At 42.5% G+C, this 24,558-nt stretch overlaps 1 long non-coding RNA gene across 9 annotated transcripts; it reads right to left on the bottom strand.

Moving 5' to 3' along the window:
- Window positions 1-2,760: 2,760 nt before the first annotated feature.
- On the bottom strand, window positions 2,761-22,805 carry LOC132015392 (uncharacterized). Of its 9 annotated transcripts, XR_009403652.1 has the most exons (9): window positions 22,723-22,779; window positions 22,353-22,421; window positions 22,227-22,272; window positions 16,748-16,869; window positions 15,880-15,942; window positions 15,153-15,369; window positions 11,761-11,831; window positions 10,990-11,082; window positions 9,540-10,535 (listed from the first exon to the last, which is right to left on the bottom strand). It is a non-coding gene; the product is annotated as an uncharacterized LOC132015392 (long non-coding RNA). The 9 variants fall into 9 exon arrangements; XR_009403651.1 differs by lacking the exons at window positions 9,540-10,535; window positions 22,227-22,272; window positions 22,353-22,421; window positions 22,723-22,779 and adding exons at window positions 2,761-2,881; window positions 4,565-4,700; window positions 20,807-21,220; XR_009403653.1 differs by lacking the exon at window positions 22,227-22,272.
- Window positions 22,806-24,558: the final 1,753 nt, after the last annotated feature.

The following is a 24,558-nucleotide window of genomic DNA, read 5'->3' as shown; positions in this document are numbered from 1 at the left end:
CTAACTTTCTCATAAGACCTCGTCACTGACGCCCCCCTACCCCCACCCACCCACCACCCTGGTCACTCACTGATGAGACCCCCTGGCCACTGAGAGTGACCCCCCAGGGCAATTTGTCTTCCCAGACATTTCCAAGCCCTGGGAGGTGGTCTTCCAGGGAGCAGATTTTGTCCCCTCACCGCATAAAGAAACTTAAGGTGAAAGCAGCTTCTTAGTCAACACTTGAAGGAGAATAGTGTGGCTTCGTGATTAAACACAAGCTTTGGAGCCACTTTTAATCCATTCGACAAATGTTTACGAAGCTCCTGCTGTGTGCAGGACAGTGGGGATTCAGTGAAGAATAAGACAGGATAATCTGCTAGAAGCTCCAGGAGCGGAGAAACTGGGCACTCAAGCTGTGTGACCTTGGGTAAATGAGGTGACCTCTCTGAAGCTGTTTGTTTATCCATAAAATGGGGGTAATCATGTTCATCTCACAGTGCTGTGGTGAAGATGTCAACATCTAGTAGTTTGCGCAACACAAAGCAGAGCTGGGACTGGAGAGTCATTCTCTCCAGATGAGTCTAGCCTCTAGTTTCCAATCTGTTTCCACTGGCAATTCTGCTGCACTTCAAAGCAGGCTTGGATTAGAGGAGGACCTGGAACTGTGGGACAGGGTCATATGACTACCCCCTTCCCATTTAAAACTCATGAGTTTTCCTAGAGCCACTGGACTAGAGTTGGCCATGATTGTGCAGGGACTGTCTGCTTTGTAGAGGGAATACCTCCCCCCGACATTATTCATGTGCATGGCGATTTCCTGCTCGACCCTTAGCTCCAGAAGCCTCCTCGCCTCCTCTGCTTCTCACTGATCAGGGCATTTCCTAATTCTCCACAGAATTTCTCCCAGTCAGGATGCCTGGCTGACTCGGTCAGAAGAGCGGGTGACTCTTGATCTCTGGGTCGTGAATTCGAGCCCCACGTTGGGCATTGAAATTATCTTAATTAATTAATTGGCTAATTAATTGATTGAAAGAAAGAATTTCGCCCAACATCCAGTACATAAGGGAATCAAGTCTGGCTACAGTAATTCATTCAGTCAGCCCAAGGAGGCACTTCAGCATTTGTTCTTGTGACCCCTGGGCAGACTTTCCTCGAGTGTGTGGGGTCTTTCCCTGGGCCCAGTACTTATCTGCTTAGCCAGTGCGTTCCCCTGAATATTTACTGAGGCACCTATTACCTGAGACACTCTCTGGACTGCTTCACCCACTGCATTTTCTGTCCTCCTCAATACATGGCACCAGCAATTCCCAACTCAGATCCCAGCCTTGGTTTCTCTGCCCACAGCCATCACGTCTAATCCACCAGCATGACCTCCAAAATGGGATGCCCGATCCATCCACTTCTTTTCTCCTTCACAACCGTATCTGTCCAAGTCACCTCTAACTCAGGTGCCCTGTTTCTGTTCCTTATGATCTGTCTCTGTAGAGTGGCCAGGGAGATTTTTTTTAGAAACACAGTTCAAATCAGGTTACAGCCCCGGTCAAGACCCTCCAATGGCTCCCATCTCACGTAGAACCAAGTCCAAACCCCTTGCTCTAACCTCGTGCCCCAGCACTCTGCTCTTCCACGGCCACCCCTCAGGACTTCTGCAGCCTCAGGATGTTTGTCTTCGCTGCTGACTTGCTTAAGAACTCCTGTGCAGTTCTCCACATGGATGGAAGCACCCTGAGTGTTGACTCCTCAGAGAAGCCTTCCCAGCCATTCTCTACCACACCAGCCTTTTAAATTTTGTATCCCGTCAATGTCTGATAATCTGTGTATTTCTTTAGACTGTCTCTCTCCTCCCTAGAATGTAAGCTCCCTATAGAAGGTTATTTCTTTTTGTATCCCATCTCATGGGATCCATGGCACATAGTAGATACTCAATATATTTGCTGAGTGAATGAATATTCCTCTCAGTTATCTATAAAATGAGGATAAATCCACCTGAGAGAGGTCAAGTAATTGGTGTGACACAGCCAGTATGCCACAGAGCTTGGCTCCATTCAAGCCTGAATCTTCGCTACTCTAAACTTGGTGCTTTTCCACACTCACTGTCTTCTGTTTCATTTCTCTTTCCCTGCCTCCGCCCCCAGCAGCTAACAACATTTCAGATTTATGATAAATGCCTAAACATAAGACTCTGCCTTTTTTTTTTTTTTTGATGGCGTATGGCTAACACCTAGATGTTTGTATTTTCAGCCCCCATGACTCTTCTGAATCAACAGAAAACATTCATTCAAAGAAGATCCCGCCCACAGCCTCTACCTTTTATCAAGGGATGCCTACCTACCACTCATCAAGCATCTGACATTTCTGTCCTTTATGCCTGTAGAAAAAGGTGTCTACCACACCCCAGATCAGAACATGGGTAGGAAGTTTCTCTCCTTGAGAAAGAATCAACCAAGATTGCCACCCGGGGAATGGTTGGCCAAGGTTTCTGGAATAGAGGCACCATGACATCTCCAAAATTCAAGGTAGCACATGAGCAATCAAGGGGCAAAGAGTTGGGGTGGGAGCGGGGTGCCATTTGCACAGAGATCTCATAAAGGGGGACAGGGCATCCCTGGGGGAGTGTCTGGTAGCTCTGTGGAACAAAACTGAGTGTGTGAGGGGAGATATTTGACAGGTGTCTACATAAGCATACTCAGCTTTTAAAGTAGAAATGAATAGCCCTAGACTGTGAGTCAGAACACTTACCCTTTGAGCATTGTTTGGTTTCCTTGCTGTAGGGCCTTGGGCAAGTCTCACAACTTCTTGTCTCAGAATCCTCCTCTCATATGGTTGGAGGGTCAGCTCCCCAGCCCTGTTTACCTCAGACCTTTCATGGAGACCATTCAGATGATCCGTGGAACCGGACCTATGCAAGGGAAAGTAATTATTATTGCGGTTCTTATACTAATGGATCCCATTCTGCAGTTCAACTCACAGGATATAATGATGGAGGCAAGGCAGGTAGAGAGTCCATCTCCATCTTTCCATCTGTACCCTTTCATCCCTGAGCTCACTCCCTCCACTCCTTAGTACTAAAAGTCCCCATGTCCCATGTTCTACCCTTCCCTTTCTACCAACTCCCCTCAAAATCTTCACTCATCCAAAATCCAGCTCTTGAAATCACACTCTATGGTCCCTGAGGGAACGAAATCTGCCCCTGCCTCACTCCAATATGGAAGCCTTGAAAGAGGCTCTGCTTCTGAAGAGCACTTCCCTCAAGGTGCACCAAATCAAATACATCTTCCTCAGTGACCACCAAGCCAACCCATTCCACAAGACCAAGGCTGACTTCTCTGGAGGCAAATAGGAAAGGGCCACCGGCATGACAAATCTCATTCCCACAGGATTAGGATTATGATGGACAGACATCCAGCCTCACATTTGGTTTATTTGCTCAGCACCATATTTCATGGCTCTAAAGTCATTTGGTTAAGAAAGGGCAGAGGACTACAGTATTCATACTGATATGAAACATAACAGTACCACTCCTGCCCTGACATAACTGAACTTCCATGCGTGCTCTGAGCGTTCATAGCTCTGGCCCATATGCCATGAGTTTGTGAAGCCATCTGAACAACTGGTCTTCAAGGGGACAGAATACATATTCAGGGGAGATATTAAGCTTCTCTGCAAAGGGGATACCCCGTAAAGGACTGTGGAAGCACTGTTTTGTGCGGGTCTCAGCCTACTACTGACAGTGATGTCATACCTGTGGGCACACACTTGAGCCCAAGACGAACCCTACATTTTCCCAACCAGAACCAGTGTTGTGGCTGGATGGTTCTTACTATGGTTCTTACTATGATTGCAAGACATATACCTCAGCAATAACCATCAGGGAACTTTGAAAAGATAGGTTTATTACTCACAAGTGCTAGAGAGTACACATCACACCTGGGGCCATACAACAGGACTAAAGAGAGACAGAGAACTCTGACCAAGAGTTCTGCCTTAATTGGGGTCCAGGGAATGTGCCTACTGTTGCATGGGATCACTCCTTAGTAGTGACTTTAAAACAGAAGGGCAGGAATTAAAGCACTGGAAAGGAAAAGCAAGCTCTCTCTCAATTCATTCTGTAGGGCACCCAGGGTCTTTTTTTTTTCTTCTTCTAAATATCCTTTTTTTTTTTTTTTTTAAAGATTTTATGTATTTATTTAACAGAGAGAAATCACAAGTAGTCAGAGAGGCAGGCAGAGAGAGAGAGGGAAGCAGGCTCCCTGCTGAGCAGAGAGCCCGATGCGGGACTCGATCCCAGGATCCTGAGATCATGACCTGAGCTGAAGGCAGCAGCTTAACCCACTGAGCCACCCAGGCGCCCCCACCCAGGGCCTTCTAAAAGGGGAACTTCATGGGTGGAGCAGCCTGGCTCTTTATCTCCCTGAGTAGCTGGGAAAGTGTTTATTCAAGATGGATGCTTTTGAAATGCCTGCTTCGGCAATCAAAAGCTTGATGTCAAGCACTTACATTACAATCAAAAATGCTAATTGCCGGGCGCTAACACTACCAGCACACTGTACTCAGTTCAATTCAACACATATTTATTGAGCACCTGCTAGATGTGGCCAGATGCCAGGACGATGTTCTTACAGCTTTAGGGCCAGGTCTTGGTTCTGTGTTTTGTTACGGATCACACGAGATCACCATTGCATGGATGACTTCACTTCTGCAAGCCTCAGTTTCTTCATCTGTAAAATTGGGGAACAGAGTAAAATTTACTTTGTGGGACTTAGATCGTATGTCAATAAAAATGTCTATAAAAGTGATTGCAAGTAAAGGTACTAGTGAGCTGTGAGATAACCCCTTAGATGTCAGCAGTGGAAGCAGGCTGTGCGCGTACTGAGAGAGGGAAGAAAGATGGTGTCCTCCTTCCCCAGCTGGAATGAGGAACCAGTTTGTCCTGCAGAACCTCCTTGATTTGGGTAAAATGAAATGCTTGGGGTGCTATGTGACAGGCAGTAGTGGATACAGTCACAAAACCTGCGGCCGCACTAGCTGATTACTTCACCATGACTTACTGCGTGAGTCACTTACTCTGCCTGAGCCTGAGTTTTCTTAACTGTCTAACAGTGTTGGGAAGACTCAATAAGTATATATATGTAAACTACCTAGAACAGTGCCTGCCATGGGCAAGGTCTGCATGTGTGTTGCTACTATCAGTTGGGACATTTAAAAGGCAGGCTGCTCCCAACTTGAAAAGGTCTTGGAGGAGAAGCCTTCCTTACTGACTCTATTTGATGTTGTACTCACTCACTACCTGTTCCTTGGGTTGTCAGATAAAATTTGGAAGCTTAGTTAAATCTGAGTTACAGACAAGTAATGAATCATTTCTAGTACAAATATATCCCATGCAATATTTGGGATATTTGACATTTCCTGAAAAAATGTATTTATTGTCTTTCTGAAATGCAGATTAAACTGAATGTCCTGTTTTTTAATTCACTCAATCTAATCACCCTCCCAACTGTTACTCTGTTAAATAATTCCAGGCAGCGAAAAATACTATGGAAGTGTCATTTTTTAATATTACTTATCATAATGTCTTTCCGCCTAGAATATACATTCCACAAGAACAGGATCTTGTCGGTGTTATTTCTATCTGTATTCCCAGGCATTGGCAACATACCTGGCCCATGGCAAGAAATTAACACAGAGGTGTTTTTATGACTGAGCAAGAGGGAACTTTCAGGACCAGGGAGAGGCCTTGGAAGCATTCAACTTCCCGCTCTTCTGGTCTTTCTCAAATGCAACCTCAACAAATCTTTCCAAGTGTCATTCCCACCCTCACCCCTAGGTCTGAGCACTTTGTGTTTGCGGTATGGGGCTCTTGACCCTTCTCAGGGCTTAGACTTCGATCCCGGCTTCAGCGTGGGGTTAGGAGACACGTTATATTTTTCCTTTGAACTGTGAACAATCCATTCTCTACATTCCAATTCTGTCACCGTCCTGGGCTCCACAGACTACAAGAAATGGACTTGCCTTATGCTAATGGCATTTCATTTATCATGATGGTGCCGAATGAGGGGAGACCATTAAGCTGAGCGTGATGTTTTATTAGCGTGTTTTTCTGAGGTCTGTGACTACAGAACACAATGAATAAAAATGACCTAAATTTCGCTTCGTGAGATGAATTCAGGCCATACTTGCTCAGTTGCCCAAGCTTGATGCTGCCTTTGGTAAATAGCTTCAGAGTTCCGGTCTTTCCTTCTAGAACATTAGTGCATGTGTGGCTTTGATGTCATTTAATTTTAATTTTTTGCACTTAGTAATAACTCTGGTCTTTCATAAAATGACATCACTTGACTCTTTGTGACTTCTAGGTTGAGACCATAGAGACTTCGGGGACTTCAGCACCAGAATGTCTACCCTGTGCCTGAAACTGACAATGTTTGCCACAGTGTTAAAGATGGTGCTGCTAAGCATGGCTGAAATTGTTCACAGCCCTTTCTGATTCAAAGTGTCATATTTGCTATGTCTGATGTACTGCATTTAAACAGAAATGGCTCTCTCTTTGCTTTGGAATTGAGTTCTTAATTGAACGGGTAGTTAGCCAAGCAGCACTGTGATAAGTTGTAGGAAACCCTTGTTTGTAAGGACTGATGGGGAGTGGAGGAAGGTCCCACTGCCTTGCTTCCTGCACTGGGCATTAGGAGAACCTAATGATCTACATAAAACTGAGCTATTTTGGTCTCATGCTCCTGTAACATAACTTTTTAAAAAGATTTTATTTATTTATTTGACAGACAGATCACAAGTATACAGAGAGGCAGGCAGAGAGAGAGGAGGAAGCAGGCTCCCTGCTGAGCAGAGAGCCCGATGCGGGGCTCGATCCCAGGACCCTGAGATCATGACCTGAGCCAAGGGCAGAGGCTTTAATCCACGGAGCCACCCAGGTGCCCCTGTAACATAATTTTTAAAAGAAGAAAAGGAAAGAGAGGGATGATAACATAGATGGGCTTACCCATGAGCCACTGAACAGTTTTCCTGGTCCCTTCAAAAGGGACAGCTGTAAAAGCCATGTCTTAGGCCTTCCTCTTTCGCTGGCAACAGGAAAGGATCTGCAGCTTATAATACAACTATTCTTGGATGATGTAATACTACTTTACAGATTCCAGCAGCTAGTTTCAAAATACACGAAGACTTTTGTCCGCCTTTACTAGTCAATAACTCATCAGGGGAAAAAAAAAAAGCTATACACATACAGTGTTAATTAACAACATTATCAATACTAGCAAGAAGAAATTGGAAACAAGCTGTATGTATAATGTGTAATGTGTAACATTCTAGAAATTGCTAAGTAAATTATGGTGTGTGGACTCTGATGAAAGATAATGCGTTCATTGAAATGATAATTAGAAAGACTTGGATACATGGAAAATGTTCAAGCTAAAGTATCAAATGAGAGAAAAATTACTGAATGATATGAGCATTGTGATTGCAACTATATTAGCATAACTGGGTAGATGAGCACAACTGGAAGAGGAGGCAAAATGAAAATAATAGTTATATAGCATTGGTTGGATTAAAGATAATTAATACATTATCTTTAATTACTTTCATCTGAAATTGTTTCTTCAAGCCAAAAGTCCTTTTTAAAATAATGGGTTTGTTTTGTGTTGGTTTTTTTTTTTTCCCCCAAAAGCAATGGCAGAAACGTGTTATCAGTTTAAATCTTTGAATCTAAAGTCTACTCCTTTGTTCATCCTGGAGTTCATTACTAAGGTAATATCCAGCTTGTAGAATCATTTAAATTCTCTAAATACTTATAAGGATGAAGTTGAAACTACTCAGAGTGAGACTTGCCAAAAAAAAAAGTCATCCTCTTTTAGGATGAGAAGCTCTCAGATATCACCAATGACATACTCCTTGTATTACTAGTGGGAGAGCTCCAGCTCAGAAGGATTGGAGACTTGGTCAGGACCCCACAGAGGGTAGCAGGGCTAGGACTAGACAGGGCAGCCCCTGGTACAGTACAGACCTAGTACGTGAGTCACAGAGGCCTCCCTCTGGTGGGAAGGTCAGACAAGGAACAATACAGTTCCTTCAGCCCACTGGCAGGGCCAGACAAGACTCAAGTTCAGCCCCTAAAGCCCTCCAAGCCAGGACACACACTAACTGCCCTGCTGAGCTCAACTACCCTGGCTGGGCAGGAGGAAGATGGACAGTGTTCCCTTGCTTTCCCTATGTGTGTATCGAGTGCTCATTTCTCTTCCTTGTTCAAGGCAAGGTTACCTGTCTGTTACATTTTCTTGGCTCTGCCTTTGACCCACGGCTGAGTCCTAAGAACGAGCAGTCTGTTCAGTCCCTAGGAAACTTTCCCTTTTGTTTAACAAGGTGCTGTCCTCACAGCTCCTGGCCCCTGGCAGAATGGACAGGGATTTCTCTTGGGGGCGGCCACTCTTTACCATCAAGAAATTTTAACTCAAGCCCTGGGGCCTCACAGTGTCTCCCAGGGGCAGAGCCTTGAAAACAGAGTGGCCCTGCCGTCCTACGTGTCATTGCTGGCACCTGGATCTAAGTCAAGGATTAGAACATCAGAGCTCCGAAGACCTGGTGCGATTTGCCTTTCAGCCCAGCTCTGGATTAAAAATGTCCTTCCTGGCATGCCTTGGGCTTTGTCCTCCTCAGTGCTCCTTATTCTGGAGTAGAACAGAACTGCTCAACTAGATATGTAGAAAGTGGAAGTTCAGGTTTACTGAAAGCTTCTTATTACCACTAACACAGGAAGAGGCAACACTGTTTCCTACCTATTCTGGAACTTTGGACAACTTACCTCACCTCTAAATCTTAGTTTTCTTATATGTAAAAAATGGGAGAATTTGAAGAAAGAATACATATAAAATTGCGGGACAGTACATAGCAGATGGTAAATATTCACTACAAGTTAAGTTATTATATATATATATATATATGAATATACATATATATATATGTATATGACAGGTGTTAAAATTCCCGTTTCATGGATAAGGAGATTAGGAGATAATCTCCTAATCTATATCTATCTATATCTCTATAGATAGATATCAATATCGATATCTATCTATAGAGATATAGATAGATTAGGAGATATCTATCTATAGAGATATAGATATCAATATCGATATCTATCTATAGAGATATAGATAGATTAGGAGATATCTATCTATAGAGATATAGATATCAATATCGATATCTATCTATAGAGATATAGATAGATATAGATTAGGAGATTATCTCCTAATCTCCTTATCCACGAAACGGGAATTTTAACACCTGTCTTCACCACCACCTTTAATGGCTGTGGCTGACAAGTAACTTCTAGACCTGAGCTAGTGTGGACACTGTGCAATCCCAGTGACACAAGCATCACAGAGTCTTGGGTCATGGGGACTCTTAGCACCAAGAAGCTCCCTTGCTAGGACCTCTATCCCCACAACAGACATGAGGACTTCAAGGCTAATGGGCCAGCGTATTGATGGGACATGCCCAAGATCACCAAGCTAATTAGGGACAGGACCTGTTTCAAAACCAGATTTGCTCAACGGTCAAGTCCATATTCTTAACCTTTATTTCATAACACTTTTATGCCATCAGTCAAAAAATTAATTTTGCCTTATATTACATGAAAAACATGTCAGTTATGCTAAATGTCCATCAAATCCAGAGTATATAAGACAAATTTGTTCTTCTTCTTTAATATGTGAAATTTTTGTTGTTTGTTTTGTCTCACTTGAGTTGTCGCTCTTTGACCTCTTTATTCTGAAAGAGAGCCTGGGTGCGAAGATGAGGATGGTGTGGGAGATCTTTCCAGATTACAGCAGACCCTCATTACTAAGACCTTCTGTGCATGATGAATCCCGCAGGCCCTTTAATCAAGATTTTAAGACCTAGGGAGGCTGTGGCTCCATATCTTCTTTGCAAAAGGGCTTGGTATTAGACAATCCTTGTAGCCCATTTGACCCAGTTGTTTTGCGCTGGTAGGTCAGAAGCTTCTCTTTATTGTGAACTTTTCTTCTCTTAGTCCTGTCAGAGTGAACGGCCATCTCTCTATATTGCTTTCAGAGTCCGTCAGTCATTCTGGATTCAGATTTAAAGATCCTATTAATGAAAATGTTATTTTAGGAACTGGAACGGGGGAATAACAAATGCTTGCATTAATGGGAGAAAACAAGAGCAATTGCTTCTGTGTATTACGGTTGGGTCTCAGATTCAATGAATTCTGGAATGAGATGGAAAATATAATAAGCATGATTCTGAAAATTGAATAATCAGCATTCCATGTGGTTCCAATTGTATATAGATGGAAAAACATAAGCAAAACAGAAGGATTGTTTGCTCATAAGCTTTTCTGAGACTGTCACTCTGAAGGTGGACTTATCTCTTCGAACAATGGCCCATTGTACTGTGAGAGAGGCAACACAACTTCCACAGCTGAAGTCTCACATTTTAAGTCAAATTTTGAAAAGAAAAAAAAAATCCAGACACTTTCAGATTTATAGAATTAATCTTCTGTCTTTCCTCCAATAACAAGTAAATTGAATCTGCAAAATTATGTTCAGTATATTATTTTCAACTGTGTAATTATTGTTTAAAGATACATGTCTTCAATTTTTTCTGTTCCCTTTTGAAACTCAAGTCCATTTCAAATCTTTTGTTAATAAGCAATTTAGTTCTCAGAGAATGGTTTCTTTGTGTTGGTAATTAAGTGTTATATTTACACAAAGGAAATAGTGAAATACAATCTCTTCCAAAAAGAACATTCTAAAACATTCCACTGAATGCAAAAGCATGACCCTTCAGTGTCAGAATTTCTTCTGGTGATGCCAACAAAAATCCTTGAGCAATTTTACAAGGAACTAAAAGGGAAGTCTGATTTCTCTAAATGATATGGCCCTTTAGGCGTGACGTCGAGGAAATATTGAAACAATTCAGTAGGAATTGTGGAAGTGAATATACAGCAACTATATTATTTGACACTTTAGCATCAGATCTTACCACTTTGTCATGAATTTGTTTCCTTGACTGCAAATATCTTCAGGGAAAGGGTTTTTCTCTGCATATCTGATAGTTACAGACATGAATTTTTCCCTAAAGTGAAAAATGGACATTAGTTAATATTCCAACAAACATGTAGAGGTCCCCCCTGACCATGTGACAGGCACTCTTCCAAGAGCTGCGGAAGTCTCCCAAGTCTGAGCAAGATGGAGCCCACCATCACTGGTATCCAGTCTGGTCAGGGACATACGGGCAATGGGTGGGGGTGGGGGTGGTGGGCAGGAAATGCAAGGCATGTTTAGGAAAGAAGAGTGAACTATAAAATGATTATTATCATATTTATTATGCACCAAGCACATTGCTAAAAGTTTTATCTCCTGTATGTCATATAGCGTGATCAACTCATCTCAGTTTGTGTGGGATTTTCCTGCTTTGGCACTAAAAATCCTGCGCACTAGGGTGTCTCTCAGTCCTGGACAAACAGGGACTTCTGGTCACCCTATATACATTCCTTACAATGACCTTATGAGCCTATAATCACCCTCAGTTTGCTGGAATGAAAAGTCCGAAGGCAGGGGAATGTATCCAAGATTGCACAGGTGCTAATACATGGAGGGCTGAGATACGAAACAGAGTGCTCTGAACTAGGGCAAGACCCAAATCCTTAGCCAAAATGAAGCATTTTCACTGCACAGTTCCAGATGATAAAAACAATCAAACAAACAAAGGAAATTGGTACAAAACTGTGGTGGGATCCAAATCCAAGTTTACCTGTGGGTGCTGCAGAGTCACTGATTGTTTCCAAATAGTAGAACATGGTGAAAACTTTCCTGATTAACTTCCTATTGAAGACACCAAAGAAGTAGTTCAAGCCAACAATTTGTCCATTCACTCTTCCTATCTCTAGAAATCTACAAACCCCTCCCCTTTATGGCTACTTCTTGTGAATTATAAACAAGGCAAAGAAGGCATTTTAAAGATGGAAAAAAACATTCTTCTGTCCCAAATCCACTTCAGGATTCTTTCTCTTTACTTCTTAGAATTTCCCCCATGTTTCTCTCTATAGCAGAAACTAGAAACATTTAGAAGGCCATACGCAGTTTCCTTAAACACACTTCTTTTATAGTTTATCAGGCCTCAAATCTCATTTCCTTAGAGAAATAACAGGTAGAAGAAATGCTGGATCTAGGCTTTGCTCTGAGAGAGGAGAACAGGAGCAGGCAAATAAATTGTCAGGTGGCATGATTTAGAGTCTGTATGTACGCACGCATCTTTTGTCATTTTACCAATTTCCTGTGAGTCTGCTTACTCCCTTTCATTGCCTTTTATTCTGAACAGTTGTGTGGTTTATTTTGAGGGGGAGGGGTAAGTGGAATCTACGTATCCTCTCTGTTAAGATGTGTGCCACCTTAGGTCAGCATAATTCCATAGTCTGGTGCAAGAGAGCCAAGCAGAGAAGAGTCCATTCAAAGGGAAAGAGGCAATTTTCAGGATGTACCTCTCCCTGACTGATTTAAGGAGTTACATTATGCAGAAACCTGAAACAGTGAGCCTTTGTGCTGGAACATCCATTTAACTACATTCCATAATGTTTCCTGCCAAGTCACCAGGTTCCTACATTCTTGGGCTCTTTCTTGTTGGAAATTGAAATCATTCCCTTTACAGAAACAACCTATCTTTCTCTGTGAGGTCTCGTCCAGTTGGTCAGAACTCCTTTCCTGGGGTTTGATGATAAATTATATCAAGAAATTAAACAGAAACCCCATTAGTAATGTTGACAATATTCCCTGCACACACATGAAATATTTAATGAAAACCAGGAGCTGGGGAGTTGAATTTGCACACAAAGAACCTGTGTTAAGACGGATGTTCTCTGAATGCAGTAGCAAGCTTTTTTTCCCCCAAAGATCTTTGCAAATATCCAAGAGCTGTCCCTTATTTTGCTTTTGGTGATAAGGAGACATCCATTTGGTAATTTCCTGCCTCAGTTGTTCCCATGCAAAATGGGATATCCAGAGGGATTTTAAAAGTCCTGAGACATTCTAAATATGGAAGCCGAAGGGTACAACCAGCCCAAATGGTTGGTACCATCTGCAGAAGTGTTAGAAGTGTGAATGGCCAAAAGAACCCTTACATTTCAGTGGATGAGTGAGCTTGTTCACATTCAAAAGAAAGTGGTTTCAGCTAAATGCCAAGTACATGCAGCTGAAGGAATTGTCTAAATTGGGGATAGCGGGCACCTGGGTCGCTCAGTGGGTTAAGCCTCCGCCTTCGGCCCAAGTCATGATCTCAGGGTCCTGGAATAGAGCCCAGCATCGGGCTCTCTGCTCAGCAGGGAGCCCGCTTCCCCCTCTCTCTGCCTGCCTCTCTGCCTACTTGTGATCTCTCTCTGTCAAATAAATAAATAAAATCTTTTTTTAAAAAATTTTAAAAATAGAACGGGGACAGCTGAGGGTCCTCGGGTTATATCTCATCCTCTCTCTTTAAGTCAGTTGGACCCTGCCATAGAGATCAACAGGGACACTCTTATATACTGATTCTCTACCCTGACTGTACATTAAAATCACCAATGGCCATTTAGAAAGCCCTGTTTCTGATCACAGCAGACCAAGTAATTAACATTTGGTTATGGGAGAATCCAGACATCTGCATATTTTTTATGTGCCTACAGACAGGGTCTTGTCAGGATGAAAAACCAGAAACAAAGAATTTAATTAAAGTAATTTTTAACAAGTTAACTAGTCATTGAGGAATGCAGGAAGCGGCTTCGGTCTGTAAGGGTGGGACAACAAAGGAATGAAGTCACTGGTATTAAAACAGAGTGGGGGTGGGGCTGACAGAGCAGAGACCTCAACTTCTGGTGGGGGAGGGTATGCTGCCAGTTGTTTCTGGTGTCTGAGCTCGGGGGAGGGATCCTGTGGAGGTGGATGGGGGCAGAATTTGGAGGAGGAGGCGCCAGCTGGAGCTTGCATCTCAGGTACAAATGGTTCTAGGATTGCCAAAAACTGGAAACTAAACTAACTGTTGTTACTGGAACCAACTGCTATGGCCAGGTGACTCTGTTCCTACCAGAGTGAACAGGAGGGAGCAAACTCCCTTCTCTGTATTCCATCCTCTGTCTCCTGTAGTGCCTCCTATCGGCGGATCTGGCAAAGGAGAAATGTCATTGGCAGAATCCCAGCCCTTGCACAGAAGGGTGGGTTTGAGGTAAGAAATGAGAAGGAAAAACCAACACGGTTTGGTCCCTTAGGTGATTCTATGGGGCAAGTAGTGTTGAGAACGACTGACTATGGGAAATTATGACTTAGGACTCTGCCCAGGCATTCCCGGTTTGCTTTTGTTTTTATCCCAGTCTTCCGGTCAGCCTGCCTATAATCAGCCTGCTCCTTTGGTCTCCATGTGCACCTTTGGACTCTTGACCTTTGGGTTCTCACAGTTATGGCTTAGCCTTAGTCCATGGGTTCTCCCAGCTTTGAAAAACTCCGGGCCCATTGGCCCTGCAGGACCCAAAATAAGGCAATAAGAGGAGAGGGTTGGACTTTGACGTCTATGGAGTTTTTTCAGGCTTATGATTTCAGGGACCAGACATCCCTGGAAGCAGCAGATCTTGGTGCTGATGGCCAGTCCCAATGGCACTGTGCTGCCGCGGGCTTTGATGAGAACCTAAACAGGAAAATTCTCTTACCCTGTGAGGTGTGGTCAAATGAAAATGACAGCCTTCATGCTTCTGCTTTTGCTCTCTGGCAAGCCTGATGGGGTTCTTTCTATTAATGTTGGGGTTCATCACTTACAGAACACCCAATGGGTTAGATTATAAAAGAAATAAAGCTAGTCCTTCTCATTCTAAGGACCCCCCACATACATGAAAATCCTATAAGTACTCAATCAAATCATTAGATTGAATGTCAGCAGTCTTCAGTCATTTATTCAACAAATATATATTCAGCACCTACTATGATCTAGATAGTGTTCTAAGCACTAGAGGTATCACAGTGAACAAAGCAAAGGTATTATCCTCATGGAGGTCACATCCTGCTTAGGAAGAGAGACAACAGGGAAATAAATAAGTAAACCTCTAATGTACCAGATGGCCTATTAGTTATGTATTACTGTGTAGCAAATTACTTCAAATTTAGGACCTTTAAACAACAAAGATTTATTACCTCCGCAAGTTTCTAAGAGTCAGAAATCTGGGAGCAGAGTAGTTGCACAGTTCTGGCTTATGGTCTGTCTTGAGGCTGCATTCAAGTTGTCAGGAGGGTCGTGGTCTCAGCTGAAGATTTGCCTGACTTGGGGAGATCTGCTTCCATACCTTCTCACCATGTTTGTCACCATGTGGAACTCTCCACAGAGCTGCTTACAACTTGGGAGGTAGCTTTCCTGGAGTGAGTGATCCAAGAGAAAGAGAGAGTGAGTAAGATGGAAGCCATGGTATCTTTAATACTCTAATCTTGGAAGTGATCTCCCACTGATTCTGTGATATTCTATTGCCCCGACCCTGATAAAGTACACAATGACAAGAATATCACAGATGCAGAGATTTCGGGGATTGTCTTGGAGGCTGGCTACCACAGATGGTAATAAATGCAGTGGAGCAAATGAAGCCAAGTAAAAGGATAGGAAAGGCTGGGGTTTGGGATGACTGTTAACTGCTCTTAATACAGATGGTCAATGAGGACTTCTCTGATACAGAGCAGAGACGTGGCGATGAAGGAGTAGCTTTCTGGCTTTCTTTTTAAAGGTTTCTACTTAGGGGTCACATTTTCTGGGAAGACCTCCCTCAGATCCTACCCCACCTATCAGGTTTACTAAGAACCCCTATATATGGTCCCAGGGAACCCACACCTAGTCTCTGAAATCTCTCGTCACCCTGTGGGGTCTTCTTCCTACCTCTTCCACTAGAGGGGACATTTCTTCATGCCATGGACAATGTTTTCATTCATCTCTGTATCTCTAGTAAAATATCAGTAAATGCTTGATGAATGAATGAAATAAATAAATGAATTTACTTTTTCGGCTTTTTTTTTTAATAGAAATTTAGCTTGAACTACTCTTTAACAGTACATATTTTGTTATGTTTTGTTTTAATTAAGCATCAGTTATCTTTTGTCTAAAACAAAACAAAAAAAAAATCCTTGGACATGGATTGATATAGCTGCTTGAAACATAACTCTCCCCTCTGCTGCTATGCCAACTGCATTACCTACAGACACTGTTAGTTTATGAAGCACCATACGGAACACAAGTATGTGGCAACTTATTGAATGGGAACATTCTGTGAGAAAAATATTTTTGTTCCCATGCAGTAACGTTTCTATTAAATAGCTTCTAAATATGTAAAAAGAAAAAAGGGAAAAAAAAAAAGCTCCAAGTGGCAAGAAAATACCCTAAGGAATCTAGAAAGCATGCAAAACAGCAATATTATTTTATAATGAAAAACAGATATGAGTAATATTATTTCTTCCTACCCGCCTTTCTTTTGGCAATCATTTTCTTTCTAAATATATGTCCTTCATCCACTAAATCACATGCTCTGATTCACCCACAGCCCTGGGCGGGAGGCAGCCACTTATACAAAGGACACTTGCTCACTCCCAGAAATATGTCTCCCTTGTGTCTGGGAACTCAACTGTCACTCAGAACATCAGCAGTCTCTCTCCCTGTGGCCCTAGGGGTCTAATTTAGGATTGTCCCCGGATTCAGCCCTGAGAACTAACGGTACCAAATCCACAGAAACTGTAACGTGCACCGAAATGACCTGGGCATCTTGTTAACAGCAGCTTCCGGTTCCGAAGTTCTGGGCCGGAGTCTAAGTCTCAGCGTTTCCAGTGGACTTCTGAGTGACTGGGGGTGGGATATGGGGCTGGTCCTCATGTCATCCTTTGAATAATAAGAAAGTAAAATAGGTTTGGAGGGTCCAGCGTTTACCTGTCTGCCCACCTCTATAGATGATTTGTGATTTCTCTTTCCTTTCTTCTACTTTTTCTTTTTTAAAAAAATCATCCTAATGAGGAAATTCCTAATAATCAAGAAACAGATTTATTCCATTAATTTGAAAAGTTGTTAAACCACATATTCTCCACCAGATAATTTATATTTTAAGTTTCTGTTCCTATAAAGGCTTAGTTTGAAAAACAATGTGTTTGGCCATACATCTTCACTTGAACAAATAAATGCCAAGGAATCCACAATTTAGATTTCAAACCAAACTAAATCTTTACCCCTTATCTTCACATCAAACATTCTGTGTTTCAAGCATTTCCACATTGGAAGTAAGCAAAGAAAAATATAGTCATTAAAAATAAGATGAAAAAGGTGCATTGATCATCCTGTAGAGAATTCCAGGTCTGCCTCTTTCTCCTGAACTCCAGTTGCATGGGAGAAATAGGGGGATTTCACTCATGATTTATTTTAATTTTATTTTTTAAAAAGTTATTATTTTTATATTTTAAATTTGGGTTATTTTAAATACTATTTTTAAAAACTAAAAATACATTTTATGTGACATTGATCTATTTCTCAAGGTAGTATACAGAGTGTGCAGGGTTATCACTAGACTTTGGCCTAGGTATATTCAAATTATCTTATGAAGATATGCAAATATAACATCATATTGGCTGGAGGTTGTTAGCCTGTGTTTATTTCTTAAAGATCTATCAACGTGCAAAAATGTATCAGAATGAATAGGACTTCCCCTGGTATCACTAAGTACTTCACCTTATGCCTCACCCTATTCCCACCCCTAGAGCTCTCACCCCAGTCTAAGTAGGATAGCAGCACCTGTGCCCAGGAGGTTTGGTGAACATTGACCAGGCCCCTGCAACAGCTTCAAGGGCTTCAGCATTCTCTCATCAACAAGCCACCAGCTGTGGGTCATTATGGTCCCCAACTCAACCCATCTCACAGATCTGAAAGCACCTATCTGTCATAGACAACAAGTCATGGGTGAAGTTAGATATTCATTATACTTGGGGAGTTTGGGGTAATCACAGATTCATCATCTCACTTCCACTGTGAGCTTCATTGCCCTTCAAAGAGGGTGGAGGTTGTTCTGACTTCTGAATATCTGAAAAGACAATAGTAATGGAAACCCCACAGATTCTTGCCTTTGATCAGTGACAATCTTTATACCTGTCATCCTTCTCCATTTGCTTTTGATTGCTTTTCATTATTTTCTAAATTGTCTTTGAATCATGCAAACTAAAGACCAACTAGATCAGTACCTAGCATGCAGAGGTACACAGTCGTTTAAGGACATAGATGAAGGAGAGGTGGTATCTGTAAATATCTTCAACTCAGCCACTTCAAAGGACAGATGTGGCCATGACAGTAACAAATAACACCTCCATGTGAATAATTACCATTTTACAAAACTTCCACATATGTCATCTCCAGCCTTTCCTGTGGCTCCATGAAGTGGAGAGGAATAAGTGCCTTTCATCAGTGAAAAAACAGACTCCGAGATTAAGGGGTATGTCAAAGGCACCCATCAAATAAACAGCAGAGCCGTGATTTGCACTCAGGTCTTTCAATTCCAAATCTCCTACTTCTCACACTATGTTGCTTCAACTCAAGTAAGGCTAGGAGACAGAATTTTGAACCTGGAACTCCTGAGATAGTCCAAAGACATTTCCAGTACACCACAATTCTTAGTCTTGAGGCATTTATCTTGGCCCAAACATCCACACTCTAAAAATGAGAAAATATATCACCAGAATCTAATCTGAGTCAGTGCTTGCTGCAGGGGTGGGCTTCCAGAGACCCCCAGGAAGTAAAAGGGAAGCCGAATCCGAGGTGTTCCCAGTTTCTACTCTTTCCAAGTCACTTCCACCTCCTTTCTGTTTTATATGTTGGGGTGCAGTTTTTAAATACACCCACTCTTACAACTTATAAAGTGGGCCATAAGTCAGGAGACATAAACCTGTGTTTAGCACCAGCTTAGTTCCTGTCTATGTCCAGTTAGGGACACTGGGACACTGCTGCATTGCCTCTCCGTGCCTCAGTTTCCTCATTTGGGAAAACAGAGTGGCAGAGATCTTGTGAGAGCAAATGAAATAATACAGTCTTACTTGGGGAATAAATGCAAAGCCTTCTCACAGGCATGCCCTTGCTGAGATAGGAGGCACAAAGCGGGTGCTGGGGTAGTGGTTGACCTGAGAGGAAACCGTCAAGAATTCTCTACAGCGCGGAGCATGGTAGAACCTGCAGGGAAACTCCCCTAACTCTCCACAAGGATCAGCCTGCCCTGGGAAAGAGCCTGAACAGTCCTGTACAGAAACTGGACCCTTTCCCTTTTCCCCATTAGGAAAATTGGCATGATCAAAAGAAGTGGAATCTTTGGGAAAAGGAAGAGGGTTTGCTGTGTTAGCATTCAGTTCTTTCCCAGCAGGGATGATGAGGAGACCATCTTAGAACATTCCTCGTGGGAATATACCAGGAAGTGTTTCCTGAACTCATGGCCTGGGAGCAAGCAGGACATCAAAAGCTGGCTTAAGTAATTCGTAACTCATTGTAACTGGAGTCACGTAATATGACCAGCATACTTTTTTTCTTTCTGTCAATATAATTTCAACCTGAAGAGGCAGCGTGGAGGGACAGAAATAGAACAAGGAGCCTGGCTTGAATGCTGGGTGTCCACTCTGGTTGAACCCCTGCTCTGTCATTTACAAACAGAATGAGTTCAATTTCCTCCCATGTAAAAAGTGGGCCTATGTTGGGGTTTGAACAGGTCAATAAATAAGGTTTTCTTCTCCTCCAAGTAAGAAACTGAATAAAATAAAAATAGACATGAGTCGAATTGAGGGGTCAACATGAGTTTAATAACCGGCACATCAGGATTTGGGAACGCAGCCTGGACTCATGTGAAGCCGGTAATTCCTAACATTTCTAGTATTTCACCCTTAACAAAACTGAACCAAATTCGGCCAAAAGCACCACAGTCATAACCATTTACCCTCTCCAAAGTGACTCTTGGAGACAAAGGAGAGGATGATGGGCATCAGATGGGAGATCAGGTCACCTGAGGATCAGGGACCCTATGGCCTTAAGTAAAAGAGAGGATGGAAGGGTCTGTGACGGAAGCCTGGAAACATGAGGACAGAGGAAGATGTCCCCCATCAGATACCATTCTCTCCCCTACCTGCCTTGTGGGGTTGGTGAAATAAATAAGATCAAGAAAATGGAGCCCCAGAGAGACAGTGAGAACGCCCTGGTGATTCTTCTTCTTTCTTCTCTCTCTACCAACCCGCTTTGGAAAACGAGGAAGGCCAAGCTCCGAAGCAGCTTCCTGAGACACTTCCCTGAGGGCCACACGGTCGGTCTACCTCAGGTTTGGATGTCGGGCTGGGCCCGGCACACCCCTGGCTTCCCCAAGCGTGCAGGGCTTACCACCTGGTCCCCGTCCTGTCCGGCTGAGCACTGGCTGGACGACGGAGTCTTAACTGGGTGACACTTAACTAGCCCCCCTCTTTCCAACACGAAGTTTTTTTAGGCAGAGAAACAACAAATCCTCCTCTCTTGGTTGCCAAGTTGCTGCTTTCTCTTGCCCCTTTGCTCTTTCTGGTCTCCTTTGCTGAGTTCTTTTTAATAAAGGTCAGCATTTCCCAGATGTGCTCCTTTCTCTTTTCTTCTTTTCTTCCTCTTGTCCTCTCTGGGTGACCCCCCACCCCCACCCCACTCCACATCCTCAACCACACAAACTGCATTTGAGCCGAATTCCAAATCCGCCTCCTGCCCTAACTCCCCGGCTCACACCTCCTGTTCCTGCCCCTCTGCTTGGATTCCCTTCCAACACCACGAAGGTGACTCATGCTCTTACCTTCCGTCCCTCAAACTGCTTCTCCTCGTTGTATTCTCCAGCTCTCGCTTTCCACTCACTTTCCCTAAATAAAAATCTTAAAAGTATCCTCGGTTGCCAATTCCCTCTTACTCCCCGCATTTAACACACACTCAGTTGTGCCGGTGGCCCTCACATCCGGCTGCCTCCTGCCACGGGGCCATCACCGGCTCCGACTAGATCTTGTCTTGCACCTGCTGCCTTGCAACCGCTTCGTAAAATGATCTCCCGGCTTTAAGTATCGACCTCTCCAGTATATGACCTGCCCTCGTCTACAGTTGAGGTTGTCTGCAAACCGCCCCCCACCATCTCTCTCTCTCACACACGCACACGCATGCACACACACACACACACTACATAAATTGTACGAATTTATGTAGTCTCTTCAGCCCATGCTCCAAGTCAGGCTTCTCAGAATGACCCACAAGCCCTCTAGCATCCAGTCACCACCCTCCAAGTCCCAGGACCCGATGGCACTGAGTTTACATCACCATTCCCAGAACAGCCCACACCCTTTAACACTTCTCTGTTTATGACCTTCTCTTGCCTTCCCCCTTGAATGTCCTTGCCCAACGCACTCACCTCTTCTGTGCCTTCTACATCTATATTTCTGTCAAAGATGATCTCAGGTGTCCCTGCCCTGGGAAAGCACTTCCCCGCTTGTTAGTCACAAGCCTTCTGTATACCCTCAGCATTTAGCTGCTGTAACAGCTATGCATAATCAAACTGAGTAATCCTTTGGCATTTATGAGTCTCCCGTTACTAATTTTGTGGCTTTTGAGAATGGAATCAATTTTTTTTTCACTGCTTTATTTCTAGCATCTAGATCTCAACCCCCTCTTAATACAATCACTGAGTCCCTTACCACGTGCAGGGATACATGGAAGAATGAAGACTGATTTACTTTAGTGTGATAAAGTGTTCCCATTAACTGCCGGTCTGGGAATCATAAAACACAGCCCCCGGGACTGGTGTTGTCTCTACTTGGCCTCATGAACTTAGACAAGTCCCTCCTCTGGGCTGTGTTTTGGTTCTTCAGCCTGAACAATGGCCAAATAATAACTGAACAACTTCCTAATGGGCAGTAATGGTAACAGAGAAATTACAGGTTTCTGTATATTTTCACTTCTAATGTGCAAGTTCAATATGATGAAACTTAACAGTATTATATAAAATTGACTATTGTTAAACAGGTGACTTACCTCAGATACTTTATAATAAGTGAGTAAAAAGCATGCTATTATGCAGAAAATGACTGAAAGAATTAAACAGAACTCAACCTACAGTTTTCTTATTAAACCACAAATATTATGAATTAGTAGTCAGTAGCATCCCGATTTTACATATAGGCTTGCTTAGATATTTTTTTTCCTGGACATAAATATTTATTTTGAATTCATACCTCTCCCAGGCTGTGAATTCGGACCACCTTGTCTTCAAATCTCTTCCTAACATTTTGAGAAATGAAGAAAATAATCAAAGAAAGAAAAATAGAGGTTCACAACACTGCTGTGGTACTAGAACTCACTCTATGTTAGAGTCTCTCCAAAGAGAATAATTCCAAATATGGAGGAGAGTTCATCACAGTATTTTTTTCCTACAAGCAAAAAAAAAAAAAAAAAAAAAAAAAAAAAAAAATGAAGAAGAAGAAGAGAGAGAGAGAAGAAAACAACAAATTATAAGAGGGCAAATGGTTAAATGAGTTAAATGGTTAAATGAGTTACAATGTATTTTTGTACCGTAGAAACAAAGCAGCCATTGTATATTCTGTTACAAGGATTTGTAGCAATGTGGGTAACAATTATGTTTCAATTTTACGGGAAAAGGCAAGGTAAAGAGCATGTGAGCAATTTGAACACAAGTATCTGGACAATAAACACAAGAAACTAGAAGTATACCTGTATCCCCTGGGCTCTTTCTATGCCTCTCGCTCGGCCAGCTGTGAAGACAGTGAAGGAGAAACATTTTGTTTTCAGGAGTGGGAACTTCCACCAAGAACTTTTCCTCAGCAGACTTCCTCTGCCAGTTTGCCCTGTGGGGAAAGGATTTCAATAGTCTTATATTCCCAACCTTGCTTCATTTTTCTGGAGTTTTTTGTTTTTTGGTTTTTTTTTCAATAACTTATGTTTGATTACCAAAGAAATTTATGTTCACTTAAAAATCTCCCTAATTTTAAAGTCCTTAACCATGTCTGGTTTGAAGTGAAATTGGAAAATTATTGTTCTTTCAGCAACCAAAACTTTTGGCAACTTGCCTCCAAAGAGACCTTGGAATTATGTAACTCTCAGTTTGGTAGAAAAAAAATACTTTCTAAAACGGCCAACTTCTCTTCTGGAACCCATCATTTATTTTCTTTTTTCTTTTTCTTTTCTTTTTCGAATTTAAATTCAATTAGCCAACATATAGTACATCATTAGTTTCTGATGTGATGTTCAATGATTCATCGGTTGCATATAACAGCCAGTGCTCAACACATCATGTGCCCTCCTTAATGCCCATCACCCAGTTACCCATCTCCCCACCCATCTCCCCTCCAGCAACAAAGTCTGATTTCTTCCCATTCAGTTTTCCCTCCCTTCCCCGAAGATCCTCTACACTATTTCTTATATCCCACATATGAGTGAAACCATATGATAGTTGTCTTTCTCTGGTTGACTTATTTCACTTAACATAATTCCCTCCAGTTCCAGCCATGTTGATGCAAATGGTGGGTATTCATCCTTTCTGATGGTTAAGTAATAGTCCATTGTATATATGAACCACATCTTCTCTATCCATTCATCTGTTGAAGGACCTCTTGGCTCCTTCCACAGTTTAGCTATTGTAGACATTGCTGCTATAAACATTGAGGGGCAGGGCCCCTTCTTTTCACTACAGCTGGGTCCTTGGGTAGAAACCATCATTTCAAAACAGCTTTTAAGAAGACTGTGAGTGGTTTTTACCTCCATGGGTGTTATTTTCAGCACATACACTTGGAAGTGTGACATAATTTATGGGTGGTTTTTAATGCTTTATATAGTAGTGAATTCTAGATAAACAAAAGGATTCTTCTTCTCTCCCCTAAGAATGTTGTTAGTGAAAAATTACCAACTAGAGAGAATCAAAAAAGAAAAAAAGTCCAGTTAAGAAGAGGTGGGTTGGGGGGTGTCCATCTTCTCGGTGAGTGAGACAACAGATGGACACAAACACCTGAAATGTAAGGCTCATCTCATCTCTCATATGTTCAGAGGCTTCTCTGAGATCCTATCTGATCTCAATAAATCTCCCCAAGGTCCTAGTGTAGACAGACTTTCTCACTAAAATTACCAGGCACAGCAATTATAAACACAGTTTTGAGGGCCTTGCCCCAAAGCCACTGAACTACAATCTCTAGAAATGGCTTCAAGATTCTGCATCTTAACAGAGTGTCCTGGTGATTCTCTTGCACCCTTTACAGAAGAGGAATCTGAGGATTAAAAGGGGAACTTGACTTCCTTAAGGTCACACCACTGGGTAGTAGTACCTGGACTCCTCACCTCCAGGTCAGTCCTCCTCTAAGGGGAAATTAGGTCTTAGGACAGACCCATGTAAAAACAGAGTTCTGGATGTGATGGTTACCTAGGCTATATACAAATAGGATCATTGGGCTACCATAGGGTCCCACTATAGAAGTGCCTCTCTGAGGTTTTTAGAGAGAACAAAAAAGAAAATTACAAATTGAAGCAGAGCTTCTGCAAACATTTCTTAGGAAACTA

This window comes from Mustela nigripes, chromosome 4 (genome assembly GCF_022355385.1).
Source record: "Mustela nigripes isolate SB6536 chromosome 4, MUSNIG.SB6536, whole genome shotgun sequence".
Classification (NCBI taxonomy): Eukaryota; Metazoa; Chordata; class Mammalia; order Carnivora; family Mustelidae; genus Mustela; species Mustela nigripes.
This window is presented reverse-complemented; position numbering and strand designations above follow the sequence as displayed.